General features: G+C 34.9%; 1 long non-coding RNA gene across 1 annotated transcript in view; it reads right to left on the bottom strand.

Annotated features, from left to right (window-relative positions):
- LOC106693676 (uncharacterized) overlaps positions 1-27,969 on the bottom strand; it is a 75,944-nt gene that overhangs the window by 23,365 nt on the left and 24,610 nt on the right. The gene's annotated exons all lie outside the window — the stretch shown is intronic.

Raw genomic sequence — 27,969 nt, 5'->3', positions numbered from 1 at the left:
TGATACTTGACATAGAAATTTTAAAAATTACAGTGTGAGATGTAACAGTTCCATTTTCTACATTAAGGTTCATAATTGAATGCCCATACTGTAAATCTTCTCGAACCACTCAACAAATTTTCTTATTTGATACATTAATTTTTACACAACGGCTAAAATGTAATTTTTACAGTTTTAAAGAGGAATAAATGATTTTTAAAGAAACAAACTTTCTGTGAGCAAAAGGTAATAATTATTTTACATTTTGTTGTGTACGATTTACATTTTCAAACTGTAAATATTACTGCTTAATTTGCAACTTATTTTTTACAGGATAAAATTTAACAATTACAGTATACATTTTAACTTTTCAAATTTTTAATAAAGCGGGCTGGTTTTTACATTTTATTCTGTAACTATTCCAGTTTTACTTTTTCCGTGTTTTCAGCAAAAAATTATTTCTTTTATAGATTACGTTTGTTAGTTTTTTTTTCACCTTCGATTAGGATTTATTTTCAAAACACAGATTGGCATGTTATCAGTATATGGGGTACCGTTTTTGAACACTTTGCTTTGGTAAAATGAATTTGTGAAAACTTCCCTGTTTAAAAAATTTCATAGAATCCAATAGATTCTCATATTTTCCTATAGAGATTTTATAAGAATAATGAATGAGTTTTGTAAGAAGTGCTATAGTTAAGTATAGGGCCTTATGCATACAGTTATGAAATCTATTGGATTTTTTAAGCAGGGTTAAAACATAATTTGATTTATAAAGAATGAAAAAAAAGAAGTTGTTAATATGATAATCTTATTTAAAGTATCTTTAAAAGCGATGAATAGAAATAATTATGATGCTTTTGAATATTGTATAAATCATCTTATCAAAATTTTTAAAGTGTTTAGAACAGGAACTCCAAAATACCGGAACCAGTACACGAAAAAAATGAACTATATATATTTAGAACGACAAGTAATGTAATGATAAAGTAATCAGTAAATACTGTCATTCTAAATAGTAATTTTTTTATTTACAATTAAAACGTGAATAATTACAGGTATAGTATAGTATACTGAGTAGGAAACATGTGGTTATTTTTGTACTCATTTCTTTTACATAGTTTTTGCTTATATATAATTATTAATTTTTGGACATTATATTTTTGCAATCGTAAATTTTTGGTGAATTGGTGTATATATAAGATTTCCACTTTTACTTGTTATTTTACTTGTTTTTGGAGATAATAGTATTTCATTACTTTGGAAGTTATACGTGGTGGTTTATTAGTAGTGAATACTTGAAGGTTAGACTTTATGATTTATTAGTGAATAATAGATGATAATGCCGTACGTTCTGTGTTTTTCTGAAATTACTGATGTTGTTCATTGCATTAAAGCTAATTGTCAACATCAACACAAATTTCATCCAGCTTGTGTCAAGTTGAAATATAGTCTTAGAACAGCGACTGAAGCAGTGGAATATGTTAAGAGGAAGTGTCCTGATTGTCTGAAACTAGTCTGCTGAATTTAATGTCAAATTTAGATTTACGTTTAGCTAAGCTTGATAAATTTGATGAGCTGGATAAATTGGGTGCTTTTCAACAGTCAACAAATGAACTTCATGATAAGTTTGATTCCTTGAAAGCCAGACAGGATGAACTAGTTGTGAAACTTGATGATTTACAGCAAAGAGTTGATGATTTAGAGAAGGGCAAAGGTGCCGTGGGCTCTACTGATGTTACTGACAAAATATCTAAGGCAGCTGATCTGCTAGTCAGCTGTAACTTTGAACAGAGAGCTCTACAAGTTAAAATATATGCTCTTTCTGAGAAATTATCTATTTCAGGGCTACAAGAAAAGGAAGGTGAAGACTTGAAAAAAGCTGTTGACAATCTTCTAACTATGAACCCTCCGCTGGAATTGTCTAAGCTGAAGTTTGCAAGAAGAATTGGTAGGCCTGTGCCTGCTGGGACACGTGCGGCCAAACAAAAGCATAGAGATGTTCTAGTTAAGTTTGATAGAAAGGAAACTGTGGATTCCATCATTATGCAAACTAAAAGCATGGATATTCCAGGTAATAAGCTAATTGTTGAAAGTGATTTATCATCGGATCCTGTTCGTCGGCATCCGTCAGCACTCTACAAATTTAGACAGGAAATTATGAAATCTTATCCTAAGCTCTTAGCCAAAAATGTCTGGATATCTGGAGGAGTAGTCTTTGTAAGATTCTCCTCGGAAAAGCCTCCGCTGAGGCTTTTGCCATCATCTGGATTTGATGTTTTGAAGGCTAACATACAATAACTAGGATCTGCTCAATCATCATCAACGTCTTATATTTTAAATAATTTAACTTTAACTTCACAAGATTATCAGCCACTCAATATCTGTAATGTTAATATTTACTCACTTAACAGCAATTTTAATTTATTTAAGGAATTTTTTAGAACACATATTTTTGATATCATAGCTGTTAGTGAAACCTGGTTAAACTTTAATATGTCGATGCACAGTTTGGGCCTCCATCATTTACTATATTCAGAAATGATCGTGCTAACAAGAGTGGAGGAGGAGTGGCGCTGTACATTCAGAATTCACTTTTATCAAAAGTTGTTCTTTGATCTAAGTATATTCCAAACCATTCAGAATATTTTCTCATGGAGGTATAGCAATCTTCAAGGCAAAAAATTCTGGTCGGTGTCGTTTACAACCCTCTGTTATCTTATTCACTAAATCTACTAGAGTCTGATCTGGATGATGTTACGCCACATTACAATCATGTCATACTCCTTGGTGATTTCAATATTAACATGAATGTTGTCAGCCCAAAATCAGATGTATTTATGGAATTCTGTGGATGTCTAGGAATGGACTTACTTAATTATAAGGATACTTATCATAACGCTAACAGTCATTTATGGATAGATCATTGTTTAGTTAGAAACTTGGACTTAGTTTTATCATCAAGACAATCTTCTGAGCCATTTCTTGCTGACCATGACCTTATTTCACTACAGTATGATTACAAAGTGCTGATTTCTAATCGAAAGAAATTTTGGTGTAGAAACTGGTCTAGAATTGATGGCGACTATCTACAGCAATTATGTTCAAGTTTAGATCTCGAATATCTTATAGATAGTGATTCTGTTGATACTATGAATAATTGCTTACATGAACATATTAGAGATGTCGTTGAAGCCGTTGCACCGCTGAGAGAAATTAATGTTCGAGATAAACCTGCACCATGGATTAACAGTCATATCAAGATACTTCAACGTCGAAGATCGAGGCTTTATAGAATCTTTAAGAAATCGGGATTTGCGTTTAAAGAGTACGTCAATTTGCGTAAAGTAATCAAGAATAGAATTATAGAGGCTAAGAAAAATTACTTCGATCAGTGTTTTCGGGATCTTAAGAATGCGAAATCGTTTTGGAATGATTTGCGTAAATTAAGTTTAGTTAAGAGTTCGGATTCAACTGTTAATTCGAATATAGATCTAGAAGAATTAAATAACTATTTCGTTAATGCGGCTGGAGATCCTTTGGATTTAATTGATTATGAGTATTTTGATAGAGTAGTCCCAAAATATCACAGTTCCTTTGCATTTAAGTCTCTTAACTGTAATTAGTCAAAGAGGCAATCATGAGAATAGCTTCTATCTCGATGGGTCCTGATGGTTTTGATATCAAGATGTATAAAATACTGTTACCTTACTTTTTGCAATATTTCACTGATCTATTCAACTTTTCTCTCTTCTCTTGGATGTTTTCCATCGTCCTGGAAGCGGTATTATGTTGTGCCATTACCAAAGGTTCGCAGTCCAAATAATTATTCAGATTATCGACCAATTTCGTTAACATGTACGTCATCGAAATCGTTAGAAAGATGCGTCCATGATCAAATAATTGATTACTTAATTATTAATGGGATAGTTAATCAATATCAGACCGCTTTCAGAGAAGGGCTAAATACACAAGATGCTGTTCTGAAATTGTGTGATGATATTCGATCAGGTATGGATGACTCAATGACAACTATTGCTGTTTTCTTTAATTTTAGTAAAGCATTTGACTCGATTATCTTTGATATTTTGATTTATAAGTTAAAAGCTATGGGCTTCGAGATTACAGTTATTGATGGGGTTATATCGTATTTGAGAGGTAGGCAACAATCAGTCAGAATTATTATATTAACGTTACCAATGGTAGCATGTCGTCGTGGAAAGATATTTTGAGTGGTGTTCTACAGGGAAGTGTCCTGGGTCCACTGCTCTATTTCATCTATGTTACTGATCTTGGAACTCTACTTAAACGATGTTTACATCTATTTTACGCCGATGATCTAGTTATTTATTTAAGATATAAGTCACAGAATATCGATTATTGTGTTAGTACTCTTAATAAAGAAATTTATATAATCTCAAAATGCTGTGAAAAAATGGCTTAAAATTAAACCGGGATAAGACAAAATCAATCATTTTTGACACTTTGCGAAAACTAAATGACTTTCAAAAACTAACTATTCCTAATATCATTGTAAATGACGTTGTCATTAGCTACTGTAAGTCAGTAAAATATTTAGGTTTAATTTTGCAGGATACAGTAATCTGGTCTTTACAAGTAACTGAGGTTTGCAAAAGCACTATGAGAGTGTTTGCCCAATTGAAAATGAATGGTGATGTCTTCAAATTGTCTATTATGCGATGATTAATAACCACTCTAATCTTTTCTATCTTTGACTACTGTGGAGCAGTCTATACTGACATTACTAGTCTACAGCAAATGAGATTACAAAGAAAACTTAATGCATGTATCCGGTCCATTTTTTAAATTTCAAGGTTTAAACATGTCGGTTATTACTATAATGAGCTTCGATGGCTCACTCTAAGGTCTAGACCGGAATTTTTCTTATCTTGTATTGTTTATAAAGTAAATTTAAATCAAAAGCCTCTGATGAGGAAACAATTGTGTATTCTAGAGCCTCGTCTGCATAGAGATGAAGTCCGTCAGGATCATCTTGCTTTGCCAGGATGTCATAGTGCTAAGTATGACAAGTCATTTATTATATCTGCAATAAGAATTTGGAATCAATTGTCTGATTATTGTACTACAGAACCTACTTTTGCGGAATTTCGGACATCTTGTTATGAATATTTCTTAAGCTTAAACTAATGTTAAATGGATAATGGAATGATTACTTTTGAATTATAATTGTGTGATGATTGAGAGTGATATTATAATGTTATATTAATTAGTAATGTAATTACTTTTACTCTTTAGTATACTATGCTATTATTATGTTATACTGTATTATGGGATGGCCGCAAAAAGCTTTGACTTCATGGCCAATTAAATAAAAATAAAAATAAAAATAAAAATAAAAATAATAATAATAATAATAATAATAATAATAATAATAATAATAATAATAATAATAATAATAATAAGAGCCCACGGTGCATGTTGTGTGGCCAGCGGGGATTTTGTTTACCCCGTGGCGCATCGTGGGCAATGTAGGTCAGCCTACGATCTGCTGACCTACCAATCGCATTAGGTTAACTCCCTAATGTAAAGTATACCTGAGTTCAAGACGATTCTGAACCCAGAAGTGCTCCCCACAACCTGCCCTTCTCGGATGAGGGCAACCCACTAGCTGGGCGGAGCACCGAGATTCCGAACGATGACGACCATGGCGAACAACGGACTGTATTTAGGTGGACGGAGGAATTACGATCCGGTCTCTTGATGTGCTATAATAACAGTGAACCGGAGCGGAGAGGCTACATGGCGAGGATGAAGGCTTTCTGGAGCAATATGCATCCTAACCACAGCCATCTCTCACAACAACATCTTCGAGACTATGCCTCTCATCTCCGGCAAACTCGAAGATCACTGTTAATGAACAGACGATTATCTCATCGTCTGTCTTTTCCAGCACAGTTACATCAAGAGAGACGTCGTTCTTCTGAAGACGCCGACAATGATTTTAACACACGGCAAGTATGTATCTCAAAGAAGATACACTACCCAAAACATCTACTTGACACGGAGAACCAAGAACTATCTACCTGGATTCAGGAAGATTCTACTCTACTCACTATCAATCAAGCTGTATACGATGCTGCTTTCTTACTCTTGACTCCAGCGAGAAGAAATACTTCTTCTCCTGAGGCTAAGATGAGAGGGCGCATTGGGTAGCTTACACTGAAGATTGATGATCTCCGGAAACATGTTTCCCGCATCAGTGTGTGATTGAGTACGTAAATGCACGTAAAGCATTTACATCTAAAGTCCGCCGCATTGCGGCTGGACTACGATATCAGCATCACACACTGAATAAGGAAAACCTTTTTAACATCAGAGAAGGTTCCCTTAACAGGTTGCGGGCTCTAGTGACTGCTACAAAGTGACTAGAGAAAAACTGAAGCTACTTACCGATAACTCTTTGTTTCGGTCAAGTCCTTCACGCTTTCTGACATTTAAGACATCTATTTCTGGCGATCCCCCATCCATCGAGCGAGTAGAAGCATTCTGGTCCGAGTTGTATGGTGATCAACCAAACGTGAATCGTGACACTCCAGCTCTCAACGTTTCGAGGCATTTTGTCGACAACATCGCAACGACAATCTTGATGAAAAGAGCCCTGAAGTCAGCGTGGAAGAAGTTCGTTCAGCTCTGAATAATGGTAAAAACTGCTCTGCTCCGGGTCCAGATGGCATGAACTTGTTTTGGTGGAAGAAACTAACATCTACCCATAGTCATCCGGCCCGGATTTTCACAGCGTACATCAGAGGTAATGAACCAATTCCTTGCTGGATTGTAGAAGGGTGAACCGTGCTCATCCTGAAGAAAGGAGACTTGTCTGACCCGAAAAACTACAGGCCTATCACCTGTTTGAATGCGGTTTACAAGATTTTCACCAAAATCTTGAATAATCGCATTTTGCAGGAGATAGACCCTGTATGGCAGCAGATATACGAACAACGTGGCAGTAAAAGAGGCCTGTCAGGTTGCAAAGAGAATCTGTTAGTGGATCGTTGTGTCATTCAAGACGCGATCTACTATCAGCGCAACCTGTCAATGGCCTGGATTGACTACCGCAAGGCATTTGATTCAACATCTCATGAGCTTATTCTCTTTTTGCTCAAATGCCTTCGGGTCAATCGCGATACAGTGGGATGCATTCAGCGTACGATGCAACTTTGGCGAACACGGTTCCACATTTCATGTGGCAACGACAAACGTGTAACCGAAGTTGTACAGTACAAACGAGAAGTCTTTCAGGGAGATTCTCTGAGCCCTCTACTGTTTTGCATCTCACTGCTGCCAATATCTGTTACACTACACCGCACCCGTGGATACTTAGTGGGCCCACCAAATGATCGAAAATATTCGATCACCCACTTACTCTACATGGATGACCTGAAGGTGTATGCTCCTGATGAGGAACACCTTTAGACAGCCTTGAATATTGTAGGGGAGTATACCCAGGATGTCGGCATGGCTTTTGGGTTGGACAAGTGCGCGGTTGTAAATCTGGTGAAGGGTAAGTGTTCTGATGTGCGTGAAGATATCGAGTTAGTAGATGGGAGCGTCATTGACCATCTTGACGCCGGAGAGTCGTACAAATATCTAGGGATTGATGGGAGTTCTATGCAGGACGTCTCGAAAATCAAAACGACTCTCTGCAGTGAGTATGTGCGGAGACTCCGGAAAATCTGGTCATCAGAACTTTCCGGAAAAAACAAAGTCTCTGCAACAAACATACTTGCTGTCCCGATACTTCTCTACTCTTTCGGTGCCCTTAAACGGGCCCGAAAAGAGCTCAGAGACCTCGATATCAAGACACGCAGAGTCATGAATATGCATCGGAGCATGCATCCTAAATCCTCAGTCACCAGATTATACCTTTTCCGGCACATCGGTGGGAGAGGTTTACAGAGCTTGGAGTGTCTACACGATCGTTTGGTTTTGGGTATAACATACGAGATTGTCAATTTCACTGCAGACGACGACGACTTCCTTATGCAAATTGTTCATAGTCATGAGAATAGGCATAAGGGAGCGTTTTTATAAAAGACAGCAATGTACGCGGCAAAATCCCTCGGTCTTGGAAGAGTAAACCCGCTTATTGGACTCCCTAACGAGGAATTTAAGACAGTCGTCAGGAACACTGAACAACTAAAACTGCTCAGTACGCATATGGACAAGTCCATGCACAGCGTGTTCTTTAAACACGTGCGTGAACATGGCTTGTCCACACAGCTGACGTTTTCCTTCCTTAAGTCAGCTGGCCTGATGTCCGAGACCGAAGGCTATATTTTTGCCTGCCAAGATGGTGTAATCAATACTTTTGAATACCGTGCTAAAGTGCTCCAGATGCAGCTACCCGACACTTTGTGTAGGGTTTGTAAACAACATCCTGAGACGCTTATGCATCTTTTGTCAGCATGCCGTGTGCTGGCAAGAAATGCATACGTCCAGCGTCACAATGCTGCTCTGCAAGTACTTTATTACCACCTCAGACATACTCACAGTATCGATAAAACACCAGTGCTGCCTTATCTGCCAGGAGATATTCCGCAAGTTGTTGAGAATGACCGTTGCCGTATTTATTGGAACATGCCATTCGCAACAACGCGGAAAATCGACCACAATAAGCCTGATATTGTGCTCTTCGATAAAACCGCTCGTAACATTTATGTTATTGAATTTTTAACTCCAGCTGAATATATCATCACGGTTAAAGAAGACACAAACACGAGATATATCAGGATCTCCTGTTTGAAATTGGCAAACTCTACCCAGGCTACCGTGTCAAGCTTGTCATGCTCATTTTTGGCGTCCTAGGAGGGATGAAACAGACTTTTGTATCTGCATTGGCTGGAATCCCAACTTGTTCTTCGCAAGTTGAGTTTTTGGCATCGCGGATGCAAAAGGCTGTCATACTCGGATCCCTCCGTCTCCTAAGGTAACGAAACTTGGCCTGCTGCGCATGCTGATCATCTTGTTGATGAAGCATCGCAGCAGTAACGATTTGGCGCTCAGGTAAGGCCCTCGGTAGAGTCGGACTACTGGGGATAACCCATTAAGCATTTAACTTAAAAAAAAAAAAAAAAAAAAAAAAAAAAAAATAATAATAATAATAATAATAATACAGGATAAGTTTGAAAATTTAGTGTCTATGCAAGAAAAATTTCTATTTGAACTTTTAAAGTCGTCGGATGCTTAAAAAATTGACGACGCGTACTATAAAATTTACCATTTGGGATGTTGAAATTCTCCCTATTGACACCCAGGTCCCGGGTTATAATTTCAAGCACTAATTTAAAATTTTTTTTTTTTTTTGTAGTTTTACCCTGTAAATATTTTATAATTTAATAAAATGAAAATTTTTCTATAAAATAACTAGTAAATTTCAAACAACTGATAATTTTTTAATCAAATTCGTCCAGCTTGATACATTTAGGAATGAATGTTATTTTTTGAGTAATTGAATTTTGATTGCAGCTATTACTCAAGCTGATTTATATAGAAAAAAGATAAAAGTCAGATGTGAATGAGAGTGCGGAAGTACGTGACTGATAGAGAGTGAAAAAGAGATGAGAAAAGGACGATGACGGGGTCATCATAGATTTATACTGATACTCTTTTTGTAAGGGAGCCTGAACGTGGGAGTTAACGTAGATGAAGAAGGCAAGTGGAAGTGAGTTGGAAGGGACTAAATTTAAGGGTAGAATCTCTTCTAGCATGCGTGAATGCGCTTTTATAAAGAGTGCGGAAGGTGAATTGATATAAGTGAGCGGTTATTTCGCGATCGTTTTGAATTTCGCTGTGAATAGCACTCGCATCATATATAATATATTCTTATATTACATACACTTATATTCAGACACCCATTATTGATTTGGTATCTACATGAAAGGAGGATCTAAATTAAAAATTAAAGCAATATGATTTTATCCAAAGAAAATTATTATATTTTTATTCTAGCATATACTGTCCCTACACGGAAAAAAATAAATAAAACTGGCTACTCTTTTTTTTTTTTAATTTATCAATAAAAGATACAAGCTGTGGACTACAGTCCATTTAGCCTAACACATGTACATGGGCTTGTTAAAAGTTACAAAAATATATATGTATCTTATTGTAAACTAGCTTTATAAGGTACTTACAATAAATCTTAAACTATGATATATAAGGCGCGAAGTCTTAAGCATCATTGCAAGTACAACAAATACTTAATTAGAAAACTTATATCTTGATTACCCTTCAATATCTATTTACTTAAAAAAAAGTTGAGATCATTGTACTTACACACTATTCAATAAAAAAGGCATGTCGAAAATTTCGTACTTACATCTCAATTAATTAATCAAAGACTATAATTAAATTCTAAATAAGTAAATACGTGTTAAAAACTGAAATTCTTTTATTAATACTATTGATCAATTTCGCAATTGCATAAATTGTCCCTTCCATCATTGTAGATAAAAATTTGGAAAATCCAAAAGTGCACGACTCATAATGCTCATTTATTATGAAATAATAAAATAATAATAAAAAAAACGGCGGGAAGCACGAATAAATTTAAAACATACACAATTTTCTTTCATTAAAATTTGTTTTTTTTTTTTTTTTTTTTATTATATTAGTATTTTTTTTTTATAATTATAAAAGAATTTACTCAAAACATGTCGATTAATAACAAAAAAAATATATGTAAATAAAAAAAAAATTTTTTGATTGTTAAGCACACTCTGATGCTTCGCATTATGAGTCGTGCGATAAAAAAAATTGAATTGAAAAAATTTAGGCTTACCAATTAGCAATAATAGAAAAAAAAATTAGTTTTACTGGGACGGTAATGCGCAAGCGCCCCAGGTAGAATAAATGTACGTATAATGTATAGATATATTACAATCCATGTTAATTTTACATAGATATATGTATGTATAGTTATACAGCCTTCTTATTCTTTTATTAATTGTAATTCAACGACACTGAGTTGCCCAGCCATTTGTAATAGGGGACGTACAAATCTTTCAAGGAATTTAAAAAAAACAAAAATTTGATTCAATTACTGGATTTTTTCGCAAGTTATCATGTATACGGGTTTCATACTTGACGGACAGGAAATTTTTTCAAACTATTGTAGCAACTGGTACTTATAAATTAATATCACTTATGCACTACAATAATAACACACTTATATTAGAAATAATAACACCACAATTAACTGCAGTAAAAGAAGGCAAAGAGATATATAGTTTATTGATGTACAGATGTTTGCTGTTAAGATGTCAATATAAGACTGACTGACTTAATCGCGCATCTATAAAAACAAGAGAAGAAGGCATTTATTTTCTAGTAATTTAAATATTTTAAAACATCAGTTTCACATTCGTTACACTATATTGATGTTTTTTCCGTTGTTATTGAACTAAATAAATTTTTGAAAAGTATGAAACTAATCTCCATTAAATTATCTTCAAAAAAGTATGCAATATATTTTAATTCCGTGAACTAACAATGGTATAATAATTTAAATAGTTGCCGAAGTAAAGCGAAAAATATTTTTCGATCGTAAAGTACACTCTGATGCTTCGCATCATGAGTCGTGCAAAATTGATTCGATATAGTAAGGTAGTAAAATTCTCAATTTCTTTAATTCTTTAACCAGTTCTTTTCTTGGTTCTTCATAGATCTTACATTGCCGAAAAATGTGATTGGCTGTGTCATAATGATCTAAAAATTCACATAAAGGAGAGCTCACAATATTAAATCGTGCTAAACTAGAGTTAAAGCTAGTATGGTCCGACCGAAGTCTGCAAATCGATGCCATTGACCTTCTTCACAAATGCAAATTGCTAAACTACGCCTGTTGTTTATTTAGAAAATAATTATCCATATAATAGGTTCCCTTTGCCTGGCCCAACGCACGGCACCTGTCACGAGACTCATCTCTCAAGAGAATCTTATTTTTATTTCGGAAATCGGATTAGGGTAAAGTCAACTGAGAGTCGTGGCCACTCATTATGGCATCTTTACCCGAGGAAAAATGTTTAGATCTGACCACATATAATTATATCTGATCAGATCTGACAAAGTAGATCTGGCCAGATATAATTATATTAGGAAAGTTTATTAAAGGAATTATAACTGATTGTAATTAATGAAAAAATCCCGGTCACTACTGGGCTTGAACCTGCATCCTTCCGATTCAAAGTCTTTGATGTTATCCACTGTGCTGATCCACGTATGTGATCGCGTGAGTGTAAATCACTAGATATGAACAATTTTCAATAATAATACAATGTATACATGATTATCTCTGAGCAGATATAATAAGATCTGATCATATTATGTGTTGTATTTAGCTTAGATAAAGTTATATCTGATCAGATCTCACGAGATACACGCAGATCTGACCAGATATAAACAATTTTCTATAAAAATAAGACGTTTACATGATTATATCTGAGCAGATATAATGCGATCTGATTGTGTCAAATCTCAAATTTGGTTCAGATGTAGTTACATCTAAACAGATTTTACGAGATATACGCAAATCTGACTAGATATAAACAATTTTCTATAAAATTAAGACGAATACATAATTATATCTGAGCAAATATAATTAGATCAGATTATGTCAAATGTTGTATTTAGTTTAGATGTAGTTATATCTGATCAGATCTTACGAGATATTGTAACAGTGCGTTTTGATTTTCGACTTGAAAATTGAGCGCGAAAGTCCAATTGACCTTACGGCCATTTACTAGAACTATGTTAATTGACACTCTTTAGTCACCCGTGGCCAGGTCAGAGGCCCCCTAGATCGAATTCTATTGAGACAATAGTGGGGTGGTTTCACGCCCTAAGGATTTTCCTTTAAAAGGGCCAGCAAGCAGTTGCTCAAAGTCTTAGGTCTTGGCTACCATCCAGAGTTGACCAGTAGGGTAGTGGATTGATGACGCTTAGCGAGGTTCATACTCTACAAACAGACCTCAATACAATTTATATGAGCCGGGCTAACGATTAGTCTAGTCATATCTAGTCATTTAGTCCAGTGAACAGTTTTATTTCATTTATTTTATATCCTTGAGTTTGGTCGTTCAGTATTAATAGCCGCAGTAATTTTTATAAAATATTTTTTTGAAGAACGTTGAATTAGCCATAAATACATTTCTAGTCAAATTTCTACACGCGTTCATTTAGTAAAGTTAAAGTTGAATTTGATTTGTGCCGATTAAACTTGTGAGTGTTACCGCATCGTTGCTGTTCGTTTCCTGCAAATTTCTATTACCGAAGATTGGGCTTACATCGTTGCTGCCACGTTTGCTGCCACTCCTGCTGAGGGTCATTTTCACCTACACTTACAAGAATGGAGCATGCAGTAAGGTAGAGCGTAAGTGGGATTCCGTCTTCCCCAAATTAAAATAATACTTGGTCTCCTCCCGCGTAAATTAAAATATTAAAACATATACTAAATTTTATTCTAATTAATTCTATTGGGAAAATTTTCATATTGTAATTATATGGGAATATTTGGTTAAATAAAATCATAATCATAGTGTAATTTGTTTTCTCAATTTTATTTTTCCAACCTCGTAGGATTAAATTCTTCTTTCCAGCCACATGTCCGGTCAACGGCAGTGGAATCCCGCGCGTACCTGAGTGCAAGCCAGCAACCACAAATTAATAATTTACATGTATTAAACTAAATTATTAATTAATTTATTAATAATTAATTAATAATAGTTTATCTTTGATTCTAAGAATATTTTCAGACTCATAATGATTGCATAGCGCCATCAATACGCTTTTAGAATCAGAGAAAACAGTAAATTTCCTGAAGTCGACTTAGGCAATCATATTTAACGTTTCCTCAATAGCCATTGCCTCTGCAGTAAAAATCGGTGCCAAATCAACAGTTCTATAACTATAAACTGCATTTATATTTTCCCAGACTACAGCAAAACCTACGAACTCTTTGTTATCCATTTTAGAACCATCCGTGAAAAAACATTGTGATCTACTTAATAACGAGATGAATACTTTCTGAAACTTTAAGACAACAACCTTAGCTTGGTTAATGACCTTTCTTTGGTCGAAATTAATCAACAGTTTAAATAATAAGGCTTCATATTGCACACAGTAGTGCATAGGAGCTTCGGATTGCTGAAAAACATGACTGATGCGTTCAAGGTTATAGAACTCCTGTATAAGACAAGGCACCGAGCGCCTTTTAATATAAGTAGGATCTTCTAGCAAATCAAGATAGGATTTTGTAACTGAAATAACTGGATGATGATTACGAGAAATTGCTTTACTGAGATAATTTCTGCCTAAACATTTAAATTTAGCTGTCAATGGGGGAATATCAGATTCTGCTAACACTTCGTTAGAAGGTGTCGATTTACAAAGTCCTAAAGCCAACTTTATAGCTTTAAGTTGTATTCTTTCAAGCTCTAGCTGTAAATTCTGACAAAGGTGAAAATAACTGGGCCCCATACTCAATTTTGGAAAGTATCAAAGCTTTATACAACCTCAAGAGAATACATGGATCGGCACCCCACCTAGGGCTGCACACACGATCGAGATGATATTGATCTTGTCTTGATCTCGTCTCGACTTATCAACACGAGACCAAGACGATACTATAGATTGCAATATCGAGACTAAGGCCAAGACCATCGAAAATCTCGCAATGTCTTGACAAGAACCAATACAATGTAATAAATATATTAAATATATTAAATACAATATAATAAATATACAATGTAATAAATATATATAGGTGTACAAAAAATTTCGACCCGTTTTTTGTCAAAAAAAAATATATTTAAAAATTTTAAATAAAATACAAATTTTAATCAAAATAACCACCATCAGCATCTACTACCCTTTGCCAAAGCTCAGGCAACTGATGGATCCCACGGCGATAAAAGGCTTGATCTTTTGTCGAAATGGAATCATCTATTGTTTTTTGCATTTCGTTTTCATTTTGTAAGTGTTTGTCAGCCAAATAATTTTGCAATGAACGGAATAGGTGAAAATCACACGGTGCAAGGTCTGGTGAATACGCCGGGTGCGGTAAAACTTCCCACTGTAAATCATTTATAGTGTGGTGGACGATTGAACTTCTATGAGGCCTGGCGTTATCATGCTGCAGTATCACTGGTCGAGGTTTTTGTCCCGCAAATCGTCTTTTACTGTTGATTTCATCTGCTAATTTTTTTAATTGACAACTGTAGCGTTCTCCAGTAACGGTTTCTCCTGGTTTGAGTAACTCATAATATAGCACGCCCCACTCATCCCACCAAATACAAAGCAATATTTTTTTCCCAAAAACATTACGTTTTGGTGTTGATGTCGTTGGTTGTCCTGGGTCTACCCAATGTTTTCGACGTTTAGGATTCTCATAGTAAACCCACTTTTCGTCCCCTGTTACAAGTTTCCACAAAAAACTTTTTTTTTTATGTCGTGAAAGCAACGACAGGCAGGTGTCAACTCGTCTCTCTCGTTGTTCTGGAGTTAATTCATGAGGTACCCATTTTCCTTCTTTTTGAATCTTACCTAAAGCATGTAATCTTTCAGAAATAGCTTGTTGAGTAACGTTTAACTTTTTCGCAAGTTCTTGTTGTGTTTGTGCAGAATCTTGATTCAGTAATTCTTCCAATTTCTCGTCACTGATTGTTGAAGGTCTTCCAGAGCGTGGTTTATCATTTAAATTAAAATCTCCGTTTGTGAATTTCCGAAACCATCTTCGACAAGTACTGTCATCAATAACACTGTCACCATAAGTTGCACAGATTATTCTTTGAGCTTCAGCAGCACTTTTTCCTTGATGAAATTCATATAAAAGACAATGGCGGATATGCTCATTACTTACTTCCATTTTTAACTTAATAAAAAAATATATATATCGAAGATTAATATATTAAAAGTTTGATGAATTTAAAGAGTACAAACAGCTGTGCATGTACATATACGTATTCATAGCTAACCTATAAATAGCTGTTAGATAACTCCATCTTTGAAAAACGGGTAGAACTTTTTTGTACACCTAATATGTAGAAAAGATTTTGTGTTTACACATGACTATAATTCGACAGTTAAGTTGGGTCTATTGACTTTTCTGAAATACTTTACTTTAAAGTAGAGATAAAACTTAAACTTAATAGGATTATTTATATTTATATGAATATCAAGTGTCTGATTAGAAAATATCAAATAGATATTTTAGTTTTGATTTCTCAATTTTTCGCATAAAATAAAATAGAATTCCAATCTCACGACATACTAGAAGTGCCCTAGTAACACGTGTTTGAGTAAGATTCTCGAATAAGTATCTTGAGTAAGACTCCTAACTGTTAGTTTCTTTGTCTACATATGTGTCTTTCACACGATCGTGTATCAAAAAACCTATGTCAAGATTTGTGTATGTCTTGCCCATATGCTCATGGTATCGTACGCAAGAATATTAAAGATATTTTGAACACGTGCAATGAAACAGTATCCGACGCATTTCTTGTCCCAGCAACTTAAAGTAGGTACTTACGCATGGCTTGCTTAAGATCTGCTCAAGGTCCAAGGTCAATTCTAAGCCTTGAACAGATCTTGAGTAAGCCATGTACAATTAATTTCAATTATAGTCTACCTCCAAAATTGAGTTATAATCTGGCACGAATTTCTTGTGTAAGGCTTGCAACTTAAATCTGGTCACAAGTATTTGCAGCAAGACACGTGCGTAAAAAAAGTTCCTAGCACTTGTCGATCTTGAGAGCAGACTTGCTCAAGAATTGAAAAAGATTGTCATGTGGGTTATAACAGGGATACTGCTAATCTGGTCGTCCTTTTCAAGGGTGCCACTGGAAGTATTAAACGGTCTTCCAGAACCGGTTCTTAATGTTCAGGGTCGGTGTAAATCTTAATTGTAAGATTTAGATTTTGTTTATTTTATGCCAAGGCACAGGCCAAATGGCAATTTCAATTACAAATTGATTACATACAAATAAGTAAATAAGATTATAAACGTGAGTACATAATATAGGTATAGAAGTAGAATATTTCTTCCAAAGGAACAGTAAATATTTAAGATACAATAAAATAATATAAAATAATGTAAAAAACTAAAATATTATAAAGGAATACAGTGTGACAGAGATTACTTGATTTGATTTGAATAGATTAACTCGATTTATTCGATTCAACTAATAATTTTAAGATTGTAATAGAGATAAAAAGGGTCAACCTAGAACAAAGTGAGGTCCAAACCAATTTTCTAGATTTAAGAAGTAATCAAACACTTTACTTTTAAAGACTTCTAAACTACTAGCATTTACAATATCACTCGGTAATTCATCCCAAAGCTTGATCACTGTTAAGATGTAGGATTTCTCAAAGTAGGATGTACTAAAATTTGGTATTTTAAAAGATGTGTATCTTTTTGCAGCAAGCCTGTCAGACCGTCGAACATCTGACTCTTCTACAAATAGGTCACGCAGATGTCGAATCAATGAGTACAAGAGAACAGTAGTTAATTAGAGCTATAATGGTTGCAGTAACTAGGAGTCTCCTTATCTCAGTGGTAAAGATGTTTTTCCGAGCTTTGAGGCTATAGAGAGTATAGTTCATTTTCCTCACAGTTTGTAGAATATGGTTATTCCACGAAAGATTTTGACTAATACGTACACTTAAGCACTTAGCAGAGTTTACATAGGGAATCACAACATTATCAACTAGAATGGGCGATAGCTCCATGATACATAGTTGTGTTAGCTTGCCATTTGAGTCTAAAATCATAGCTGTTGTCTTCGATAAGTTGAGCATAAGTCCATGTTCTCGTGTTCAGTCTGCAATAGCTTGTGCATCAGCAGTAACTTGTTCAACTGCTTCTGGAAGCTGATAGGTAAGGCAGTGGTGGTAAATATACATGTCGTCAACAAACAATTCATATCTACAGAAGCTGATCCACCAGACAACAGAGTTCATGACGATCAAAAACAGTATTGGCCCAAGTACAGAACCTTGAGGGACTCCAGACGAGGTCTTCAGAAGTTCAATTGGCGTTCCGTGATCATTTAAGATAGACTGAGACTGGTTTGATAAATATGAAAAAAACCAATTTATTACCTCAATAGAAAATCCCATTTCGAATAGAGATACTAAAATGACTTTATGGTCCACGAAATCAAATGCCTTGCTCAGGTTGAACAGAACCAGTATGGTAACTTAATTATTATCCATTGCTCCTCTGATGTCATCAGTGAGTTTGAGTAGTGCTGCCTGTGTATTTTCGTACCTACGAAATCCTGATTGGTATTTATCTAGTAGATTATTTCCTTCCAAGTAGGTTACTAATTGATTTGCGACTATTCTCTCAAATACTTTAGCCAAGTGGGACAAGTTAGCACTTGGTGTCGTATCCGATGGTGATCTTGGTAAAGGTATCTTATTCAGCGGAATAATGTAGATGATCTTCCAAATCTTAGGAAAGGTACAGGTGTCAAGAGATCTATTACATAGTGCTGTGAGAAAGAAAGATACTTGGGGAATGTGATCTCTTAGCCACTTCAGATCTATCCCGTCCGGACTATTGCCTTTGGACTTCAGGAGCGATAATTTGAGAGCCTTTGTAGCGTCAACTATATCGATTTTTTGCCAATGATAGGAGCAACCAACTTGGCGTTGAGAATAAGTCGGCAGATTATCAAGGACTTCACTGCTAGCAGCTGGATGTTTTCTTACAATACTAGTATAAAATTCGTTTAACTCAAGAGCATCAAAGAAGTTTAAAGGCGACGGCGAGTTTGATTTAGTGAGCCTAGTGATTCGAAATGAAGGTCATTTTTAACTTTGGTCTAATCACGAGCAGTTGACGAGCAAATGCTCGTCAATTGACGTCATTTTTTTTGGTCAGTCACAAAAATTCATGAGCATTTTTTTTTCTTTTTATGAAAATTCCTCTAAAAAAAAAAAAAGCGACCTATTTTATATGCAACCTAAATATTTTAAATATTCAAAATAAAATTTATCCTAAAATTCCGACGTTAGTAAATAAATCTGGCTTGCTCAACTACTTAGATGGAAAATGACCGTCAAAAATTTTTCGGTCATTTTTTGGTCAAATTTTTAATAATTTTTTATTCTCATTTCGCGGGAATTGACATTAAATTCAAAAAATGACCGGTGGTCTTTTTTTTTAGTTGGTCAATTGACGTCAAATGACGAGCAATTGACGAGCATTTGACGAGCACATGCTTAGCTTTACATCACTAAGTGAGCCCAAGGTGTTTAAGTTTACTCCAAGCAGACGAACCAGACGCCAGATTTGACAGTGCAGTCTTTAGATACAATTCCCGTGCAAGTGTTATCTCAACTTTTAGGTTCTTTCTCTTAGTTTTGTAGAGTGCAACCAGGGTTTCGTCACGAGCTCTGTTGGCTCGTTTGTAAGTTTCATCACGCTCTTTGCATTTAATTTTTAATTCTTTGGTAAACCAGGGGTTACTTTGGCGCACAACCTTCTTGGTGAGTTTAGGAGCATGTAGGTCCACAGAAGAAATCACACCCAACTTATAGAGAGAGAAACGCTCATTTGGGTCAGAGTTATTAAGGTAGTAGTCTGGTAACTTGGGTTCAAAAAATCGAAATTTTTTTTTTTTGCTTAATTTGAAAGTACAATGTCTTGAGAATACACTGTAAAAATTTCAGACAGAAATTCGAAATATTTCGAGAGTTATAACGAGTTTCCTAGAGCGCCTCGGAGTCCAACCTTTAAGGTCGACCGGCAGCTGCAACCGCTTGGACCCTTCTATTGTCTGCGCGCATTTTTTGATACCTGGGTCGATTCTGTTATTCTATTATATATATTTATGTATATATAATATATATTTATTTTAAAGTATATTTAAGTTAAAATTCACAGTACTCTGTTAGTATTTGATCGTACGTTGACACGTAAGCATCTAAGATGGATAGGAAAGGAAAAAAAACGTGGTACGAAAAGTCCTGGAGATCCAGGCATTAAGCGAAAATTTCACGGTAATAGATACACTTCTGAAAAAGATGTAACATTTGTGAGCAAGTCTACTGAAAAATTAAAAAATGAAGAAAATATTGAAGTAGCCATTGATGAAAGCTCAACGTACGCTCTTTTAAGTTTTACTTTAGTATTCAGTGCTTAAGAAAGTGTTCTGATTTGTAAAGCTTGCGAGAGTGATATAAAATTTCTTAAAAAATCTCAAGTTGGATTGAGATTTAACTTGTGTATAAAGTGTAAGTGCGATGAATTTGCTATCATTAATTCTTGCCCAAAAGTGAGGAATGCGTTTGAGGTCAACAGACGTCTTACTTTTGTTATGTGACTACTCGGTGTTGGTTTATCGGGTATAAACATTTTTTGTGCCATGATGGATTTGGAACCAGGGTTAAGTAAGAGCGGATACTACAGTATCCGTGATACAATACATATTGCTGTTAAAAGTGTTGCTAAAGTTTTATTTCGTAAAACAGCACAAGAAGAAAAAAAAAGAAAATGAACAAGAAGGAAATATTGCAGATGAAATAACAGTTTCGGGCGATGGTTCATGGGCAAAACGTGGCTTTACGTCACTACTAGGTATCGTTTCTTTAATCGGAAAGTACTCTAATAAAGTAATAGACGTTATTGTTAAATCTAAAGTTTGCAAAACTTGTGAAACGTGGGTGGGTAAAGAAAATACAGATGAATATTTAGAATGGTACGAGGATCACCAGACTGAGTGTACGGTGAATCACGAAGGAAGTTCTGGTAAGATGGAGGTTGACGGAGTTATTGAAATGTTTCAACGATCCGTTGAAGAGCTCGGAGTAAAATATAAAAACTATATTGGTGATGGGGACTTCAAGACTTATAAAAATTTACTAGAAGCAAATATTTACAATAATGATCCTAACGTTGAAAGAAATAAGTGCGTTTTACATGTGAAAAAGCGTACGTACAGACGAGTCAAAGAAGCTAAAAAAACTTTAACGCAGCTCCAAAAAGTTAAAAAAAAATAAAAGCTGCTGAAAAAAAATCTAAAAAAACGAAGAAAAATTATAAAGAAGAAAAAGAAGTTACAACGAAGAAAGGATTAACTCCGAAGAAAGATACCATTGATACCGAGAGCACCAAAGCTACCAAAAGCCTGACACTAACTAATAAATCAATGATCAAACTTAGTACTTATTATGGCTTAGCTATTATGAGAAATGAAGACTCTGTTGAAAATATAAGAAAAGCTATATGGGCAACTTATTATCATTTGATATCAACTGATGAAGAGCCCCAGCATTCTTATTGCCCAGAGGGTCCCGATTCCTGGTGCAAGTATCAAAAATTGAAATCTGAAGGTCATGAAGATACGTTTGTTCATCTACCTGCTTTCGATAAAGACACTGCACATCTTTTGGAACCAATTTACGAAGATCTGTCATCAGATGATCTTTGGGAAAGATGTTTAGGAAGAAACACACAGAATAATAACGAGGCTTTTAATCATTGTGTTTGGAGTTTTGCACCAAAACATATTTTTATAAGCAAAAAAACGTTAGAAATTGCTGCATTCACGGCAGCATGTATATTTAACTAAGGATTTTTCCCAGTACTAAAAATATTGGAAGTCATGGACGTTAAGCTCGGCCTGTGCTCTGTCGCGTTTGCAAAATCCTACAATAAATCTCGGATTGCAACATCGGAAAATGCCACAGCAATGTCATCGAAAGAAGCCCGAAAGAGTTGAAGAGCGGACAAAGTTGCGGAGAATGATGCCTATGAAGAGGATGAAGGCATATTATACGCTCCAGGCATAGATTGACGTAAGTATAAGTTTACTTATGAAAATTTGTTGTTGAACTTTAAACGCGTTTTTCTCAAAACATTGTTTTTCTGGTCGGCCCGGGTCCTAACTTTTTTTCTACTGAACCGATTGCTTTCAAATTTTAACAGGTTGTTCTACACACTTATAGTTCTCGTCGGTACTAACAAGAATTTTTTTCACCCCTAACTTTTTATTTTACAACCCTTTCTTTGCTAAAATAAAAGGACTTTTTTTTTAAAGTCCGCCATTTTGTTATTTATCCTTGAAATTTAACTTCAGTAGTTCTGACCAGAATGACATGTCTATAGATTAAGAATAATCAAGAATATTTGATTTCAGATAACATCAAGAGCCAAAATCTCCCGGGCCACCCACGTGCATTTTTTTTGAGGTTCCAACTTCGAGTGACAATAATAATAGTAATGAACTATTAAATTTTTTCAAATAAATTTTTTTTTATATTTTCAATATGTAAATAAAAACACTCTAAATATTCAAGATAATTCATTTTTATTTTCCTATAAAAAACCACCCTCCAAAGAAGTCATGAAAATAGGCATAAGTTATCAGACTACTACCTTAAGTACTGAGTTATCAATTTTTAGAGAGTTAATTAGGGAATCCGATAACGCTTGATGATCACAATTTTTTAAGTTTCTGAACGTAATTTTCTTACTTATTTGCTGTGGCTGGTCTATTTTATACTGGCATAGTAGATAGTCATGTCCATCAGCGAACGGAGAGTCGGATTTAGTGAAGGAGACCAATTTACTTACACTATTAAGTAAGATGACATCTAGCGAGGAGTCACAGCTATTTTTGTGGGATGTAGGGCCATGAGGTACACAATAAAGAGAAGATTCAGTGATGAAGTCTTTTAAGTGGTTCGTGGTGTAAGAGTTTTCCATGAGATTACAATTTAAATCTCCTGCTCTGATAATATTTTTAAAATTAGGAGCAAGTTTAGAGTGAATGTCAAAGAATTCGGTAAGCAGCATCCCTTTTGGTCTTCTGTAGATACAAGATAGCATAAGATGGGAACCAGTTCTTAGGGTGACATCAGTTATTAGGAACTCGGGTTGATTTATGTGATCACATGTTGAGATGTGTAAAACTTTAACTTTGAGAGAGTTATGGATCAAACAAGCCACTCCACCACCTTTGACGAAGCGTCAGGACGCTGTATCAGAATGTTTTAAAGTTCGGTCCCTACGTACAATTGTGTAATCGCTGAGTGAGAAAATTTGATTGTTAAGTGATGGTTTTAACCAAGTTTCGGTGAGGATTATAATATCAGGGTGAGTTTCATGCACTAGGTCAAGAAATTGAGCTACATGGCTTATCAGACTGTTTATATTTAGACTCAGTACATTTAAAAGTGAAGAATTATTATTAGCAGGATTATTAGTTGAATCAATTTGACGTTAATCAAGTTTGAAAAGATCAGAATTATAGGTGATATTAAGACGATTCGAGTTGTCATCTTTTTTGACATAAATCTGTCCACTTCGAGCCCAGGCATACTTGAAATTCATGGTCTTGGCTTTTTCCTTGGTCTTCAACAGTAATTTGTATGTTTCAGGAGGTAAAAATTCATTTATGTAGATATTCCCACCAAGATTGGTGTTTCCGATCTCAGGAAAAATGGTTTGTACTGGGAGAAGTTTTATTTTACGCTTGGTATCTATGATATGGTCTCTTATTTGAGGCGATTTCAAGCAGACAAAGCGAGTGTGAGCTGGGTGCGTTTTGGTTTCCAGTACTGCTAGGATTTCGCCTATTTTTGGGCTCAAACACGAATATTTAGGACGTCATTTATCAGTTGTGGCAGTTTTAAGTTGTTAAGTACCACTGTTGAGATATCGATAGGAGATAATTCTCTGATGACTGAATCAGGAATACCTAAGATGACCAACTCAGCCGAACTTTGGGTCACTATAGGTGCAGCAGGAACACTAGCAGCGCCACCTGCCGACTTTGAATTTTCAAGAGCAGATAGTTTTCCCAGAATCAACGCTTTGTCGGTTTCCATATGAGTTCTCAAGTTAGTAAGTTCTCCATCGATCGGTGCTATAGAATTTGCATTGACTTTCACGTTTATTTAAAGTGTATTCAGTTTATCAGTCGTCTTGGACTGCTCATCTTTTAACTCAGTAATTTGTGTGCATAGATTCCCGAACTGCTGATTTGTAGACAACTCTGAGACTAAGAGTTTTTCCATTAAGGCTGTTACTTTTTCATCTAGAGATTTTTTTGACCAGCCTTCAGGCAAGAGCGTCGCTGGAGAAAGGGCAGTAGGCGAAGAGAAGACAGAGTCGCTTCCGGGAGTCGATGACATGTTTGGTGCAACAGGTGTCTTGGGAGATTTGAAAGTAACAACTGAAGACGGCGAGACAGGTGGCGAGGGGGCGTATACTGATTTGAAACTCAAGACAGACGATGTGCTGATTTTGGTCTATTTCGATGAGTTAGCTCGATTTCTTGTCGTCGAATTAGAAGGATCCAATCTGAGAAGAAGATGGCCCAGGAGTTTCCTACAGCAATGAGTCAGTGGTTTGTGTTTGATATAGTCCCTAGCGCAGCTAGGATGATAATGCTGCTTACGGACGCCACAAGTAACAGTAGACTTCACAGGCTGTTTGCACTTAACACAGATATCAGAGTCCAATAGCATACCCCGTAGATCGTTAAAATCCAGAAACAAAATGTCAGTTTAAGCTGACAGTTCAAGAGTCCAACATAAATCATAATCGGTTACCATCTGAGTTGATGAACAGCAATGTGATGCTAACTTATCATAAGAGCAGAAGGGAAACTGATGATAATAAGTATCTATATCAACAATTCTTACATCAAAAAGATGTCAATTTGGATAACAGTATGTCACAACACTAAGCACAAAACCTAACCTCCTCAGAATTTGTGATCACTAAAACAGCTTCTGTTGCAATCCACGAGACAGAAATAATAATAATTTATTATTCAGCGTGAAGATTGCAATTTTTGGCATGCAAAGATCTAGAACAGAAAAAGCTCGGAGACAAAATGCGGCAGAACTTGATCAAATAAAAGAGCGAGGAAAAATGTGTATGTTTATGTACTCAAGTGGTAAAGTAGATTCGTGTAAGAGATGGAAGAGGAAGGATAATTTTATAAATAAATTAGACTTGTTTAATATAACAATTTTTCCTTTTATTTTATTTATAAACCTTTTAAACTTATACCTTTTCTTGTAAACCTTATAATTTTAATAACCTTATATCTTATAACTTTATACCTTCCCGAGAAAAAAAATTAGATATAATTATATATAAATCACTATATAAAATTATGTATGAGTTTTGGCTATATATAATTGCGTATAACTTTATAGAATTATACATAATAAGATATAATTATGTATAATTTTATATAATGATTTATATATAACCAATAACTACCATGAAAAAAAAAACCGAGTTATGGGCTCGAACCCAAGACCTTCTGATTCGGAGTCTGATGTGTTGACCACTGTGCTGAATCACACACTTGAAAAGTTGAGTTTATTTTATATTTTTTTTTGAATACAAATGAATTTTAGAAAATTAAAGATATTAATAAATGATTGATTCTATTATTTGTATTCCCGGGGAAAAAAATTATATATAATAAGATATAATTATATAAAATTATACATAATTTTGTATAATTATATATAATTATGTATGGCATATCTAATTATTCCAAACTTTTTATACACAAACATATATAATTATAGAAATTTATATATAGTTTTATATAACGATATGTATTTATATATAATTGTATAACTCTTTATAATTTCATTATATATAAATATATATAATCATATATTGATATATATATATATTTTTATATAAATATACATAATTATGTTATCTTATATATAATTATACATATATATACATTCGGTCGAAAAAATTTTGTACAATGGAGTTCGAAGAAATTTTATCGAATGACAATTTGTGAGTGAATATCAAGCTGTGCGGTGTGTGAATCATAAAATTTTGGGAAATAATTTAGAAACGACCAAACAACGTAAGATTATTTGTAAAAACTGCATAATGGTTTATAAAATAAAGTCTATAAAATTTTTTAATTTATTACCTGATTCATAAATGTTATAAAGAAAAACTTTTTTTTAAATTCTTGGAAATAGACTAACAAAACCCAAAGCGGGATGACAGCTAAAAAATTTTGAAGTTTCAACAATGAATTAAGTTATAAAAAACTGAGATATAAAATTTAAAAAGTTTCTGTTAAGTCTAAAAGATTTTAACTTCTCATTTTCTTTTAATTTGCCAAAAGAAGGAATTATTGCCCCGCTATTAGTAGGTATACCGCTACTGGTCTCTTTACCCTATAAACAATAACATAAATGAATACAATACAAATAATAGAATCAGTTATATATTAATATCTTTAATTTTCTAAAATTCATTTGTATCCAAAGAAATATATATAATAAACTCAACTTTTCAAGTGAGTGATTCAGCACAGTGGTCAACACATCAGACTCCAAATCAGAAGGTTTCAGGTTCGAGCCCATAACTCGGCAAGGTTGTTTTTTTTATGGGAGTTATTGGTTATATATAAATCATTATATAAAATTATACATAATTATATATAATTCTATACAATTATACACAATTATATATAATTATGTATATTTCTATAAAATTATATATAATTATGTATGCCCAAAACTCATACATAAGTTTTTTTTATATAGTGATTGTTATATAATTATATATAATTTTTTTTTCCCGGGTATGCTGGTCCAATAACACTCAAAAATTAGAGACGCAGAGGAGCAAAAACATACAAAGGTTGGATTTGTGTTTTTGTCTGTCTTTCTACGTCAGCAGTACATCTAGAAGTAGTCAGCGACTACGGCTCTAGTGGGTTCATAGCAGCACTCCGCAGATTTATCAGCCGACGAGGCATTTGCACAGCACTCTACAGCGACTGCGGAACAACGTTCAAAGGCGCTGAAAACGATCTCAACCGTCTGTTTACTTCAGGAACTCAAGAATCAAGAGAAATACTGGATCACATCACTGTGAACAGTATTACTTAGCACTCTAATCCACCAGCAGCTCCACACATGGGTGGAAAGTGAGAAGCTGCTGTCAAATCACTCAAACATTATTTCACTCGAACAGTGGAGAAGTCGTCATTCACGTTTGAAGAATTTACGAATCTTCTTACACAGATTGAAGCTATCCTGAACTCAAGACCATCGGAGCCGATCACTGAAGATCCAGATGACATTGATGCACCCACTCCTGGTCATTTTTTACTTGGACGAGCACTCAGCATGATTCCTGAACCGGCACTCATCGATACAAACAGTTCTCGATTGTCAAGATGGCAATTTCTTCAATAACTCGTTCAACAGTTCTGGAATCATTGGTTTATAAGTGATCTGCAAAGACAGCTGGCGATCACCAAGTGGCTACGTCCAACTCATCAAATTCAAGTTGGGTCACTTGTACTGCTCACTGACGAAAGGTTTCCACCTTCAACCAGGTGGCCTCTCGCTCGTATCATCGCACTCCACTCTGACAAAGATGGGTTGACCATGATTGCCACACTCAAAACAGTGAACTCGACACTCAATCGTCCAATCACGAAGCTCGCACTTCTACCAGTTGAACCAAAACCTCAAGAAGATGACGACGAATAATGCAACTGGTTCATTGGCATACTCAACGAAAGATCACGTACTCAAGAATTCATCAATCATCAACTCTGTTGCTGATGGCAAGCGGAATGTTGCGTAATTGAAACTATATTTGAATTTAATTATAGTTTCACTTCCGGCAGATAGAGGCAGCATCTACTGGGGCCTAGTCTATAAATTTAAAATTGGACATGTGCAGTACGGCGCATGCGCATCTACTCTTTCCTGCCTCGTATCGAGAAGACGGCCGCCATTATCTTTCGCTACAAGCATTCAAGTGATAACACGTGTTATATTCAATCTTTTCATTTTGCGCTCATCTCAAGTAAATAATTAAAAATAAGAAGTTAATTAATTTAACTAAGCATCGAGCTCTCGAATTATATAATTATTTATATAATCCAGCTAATAGTACTCCAGAAAATAATTCGTTAAAAA

This window comes from Microplitis demolitor, chromosome 7, assembly GCF_026212275.2.
Source record: "Microplitis demolitor isolate Queensland-Clemson2020A chromosome 7, iyMicDemo2.1a, whole genome shotgun sequence".
In the NCBI taxonomy this organism is placed as follows: Eukaryota; Metazoa; Arthropoda; class Insecta; order Hymenoptera; family Braconidae; genus Microplitis; species Microplitis demolitor.
Note: the sequence above shows the minus strand (reverse complement) of the source record. Positions and strands in the feature narration are given on the sequence as shown.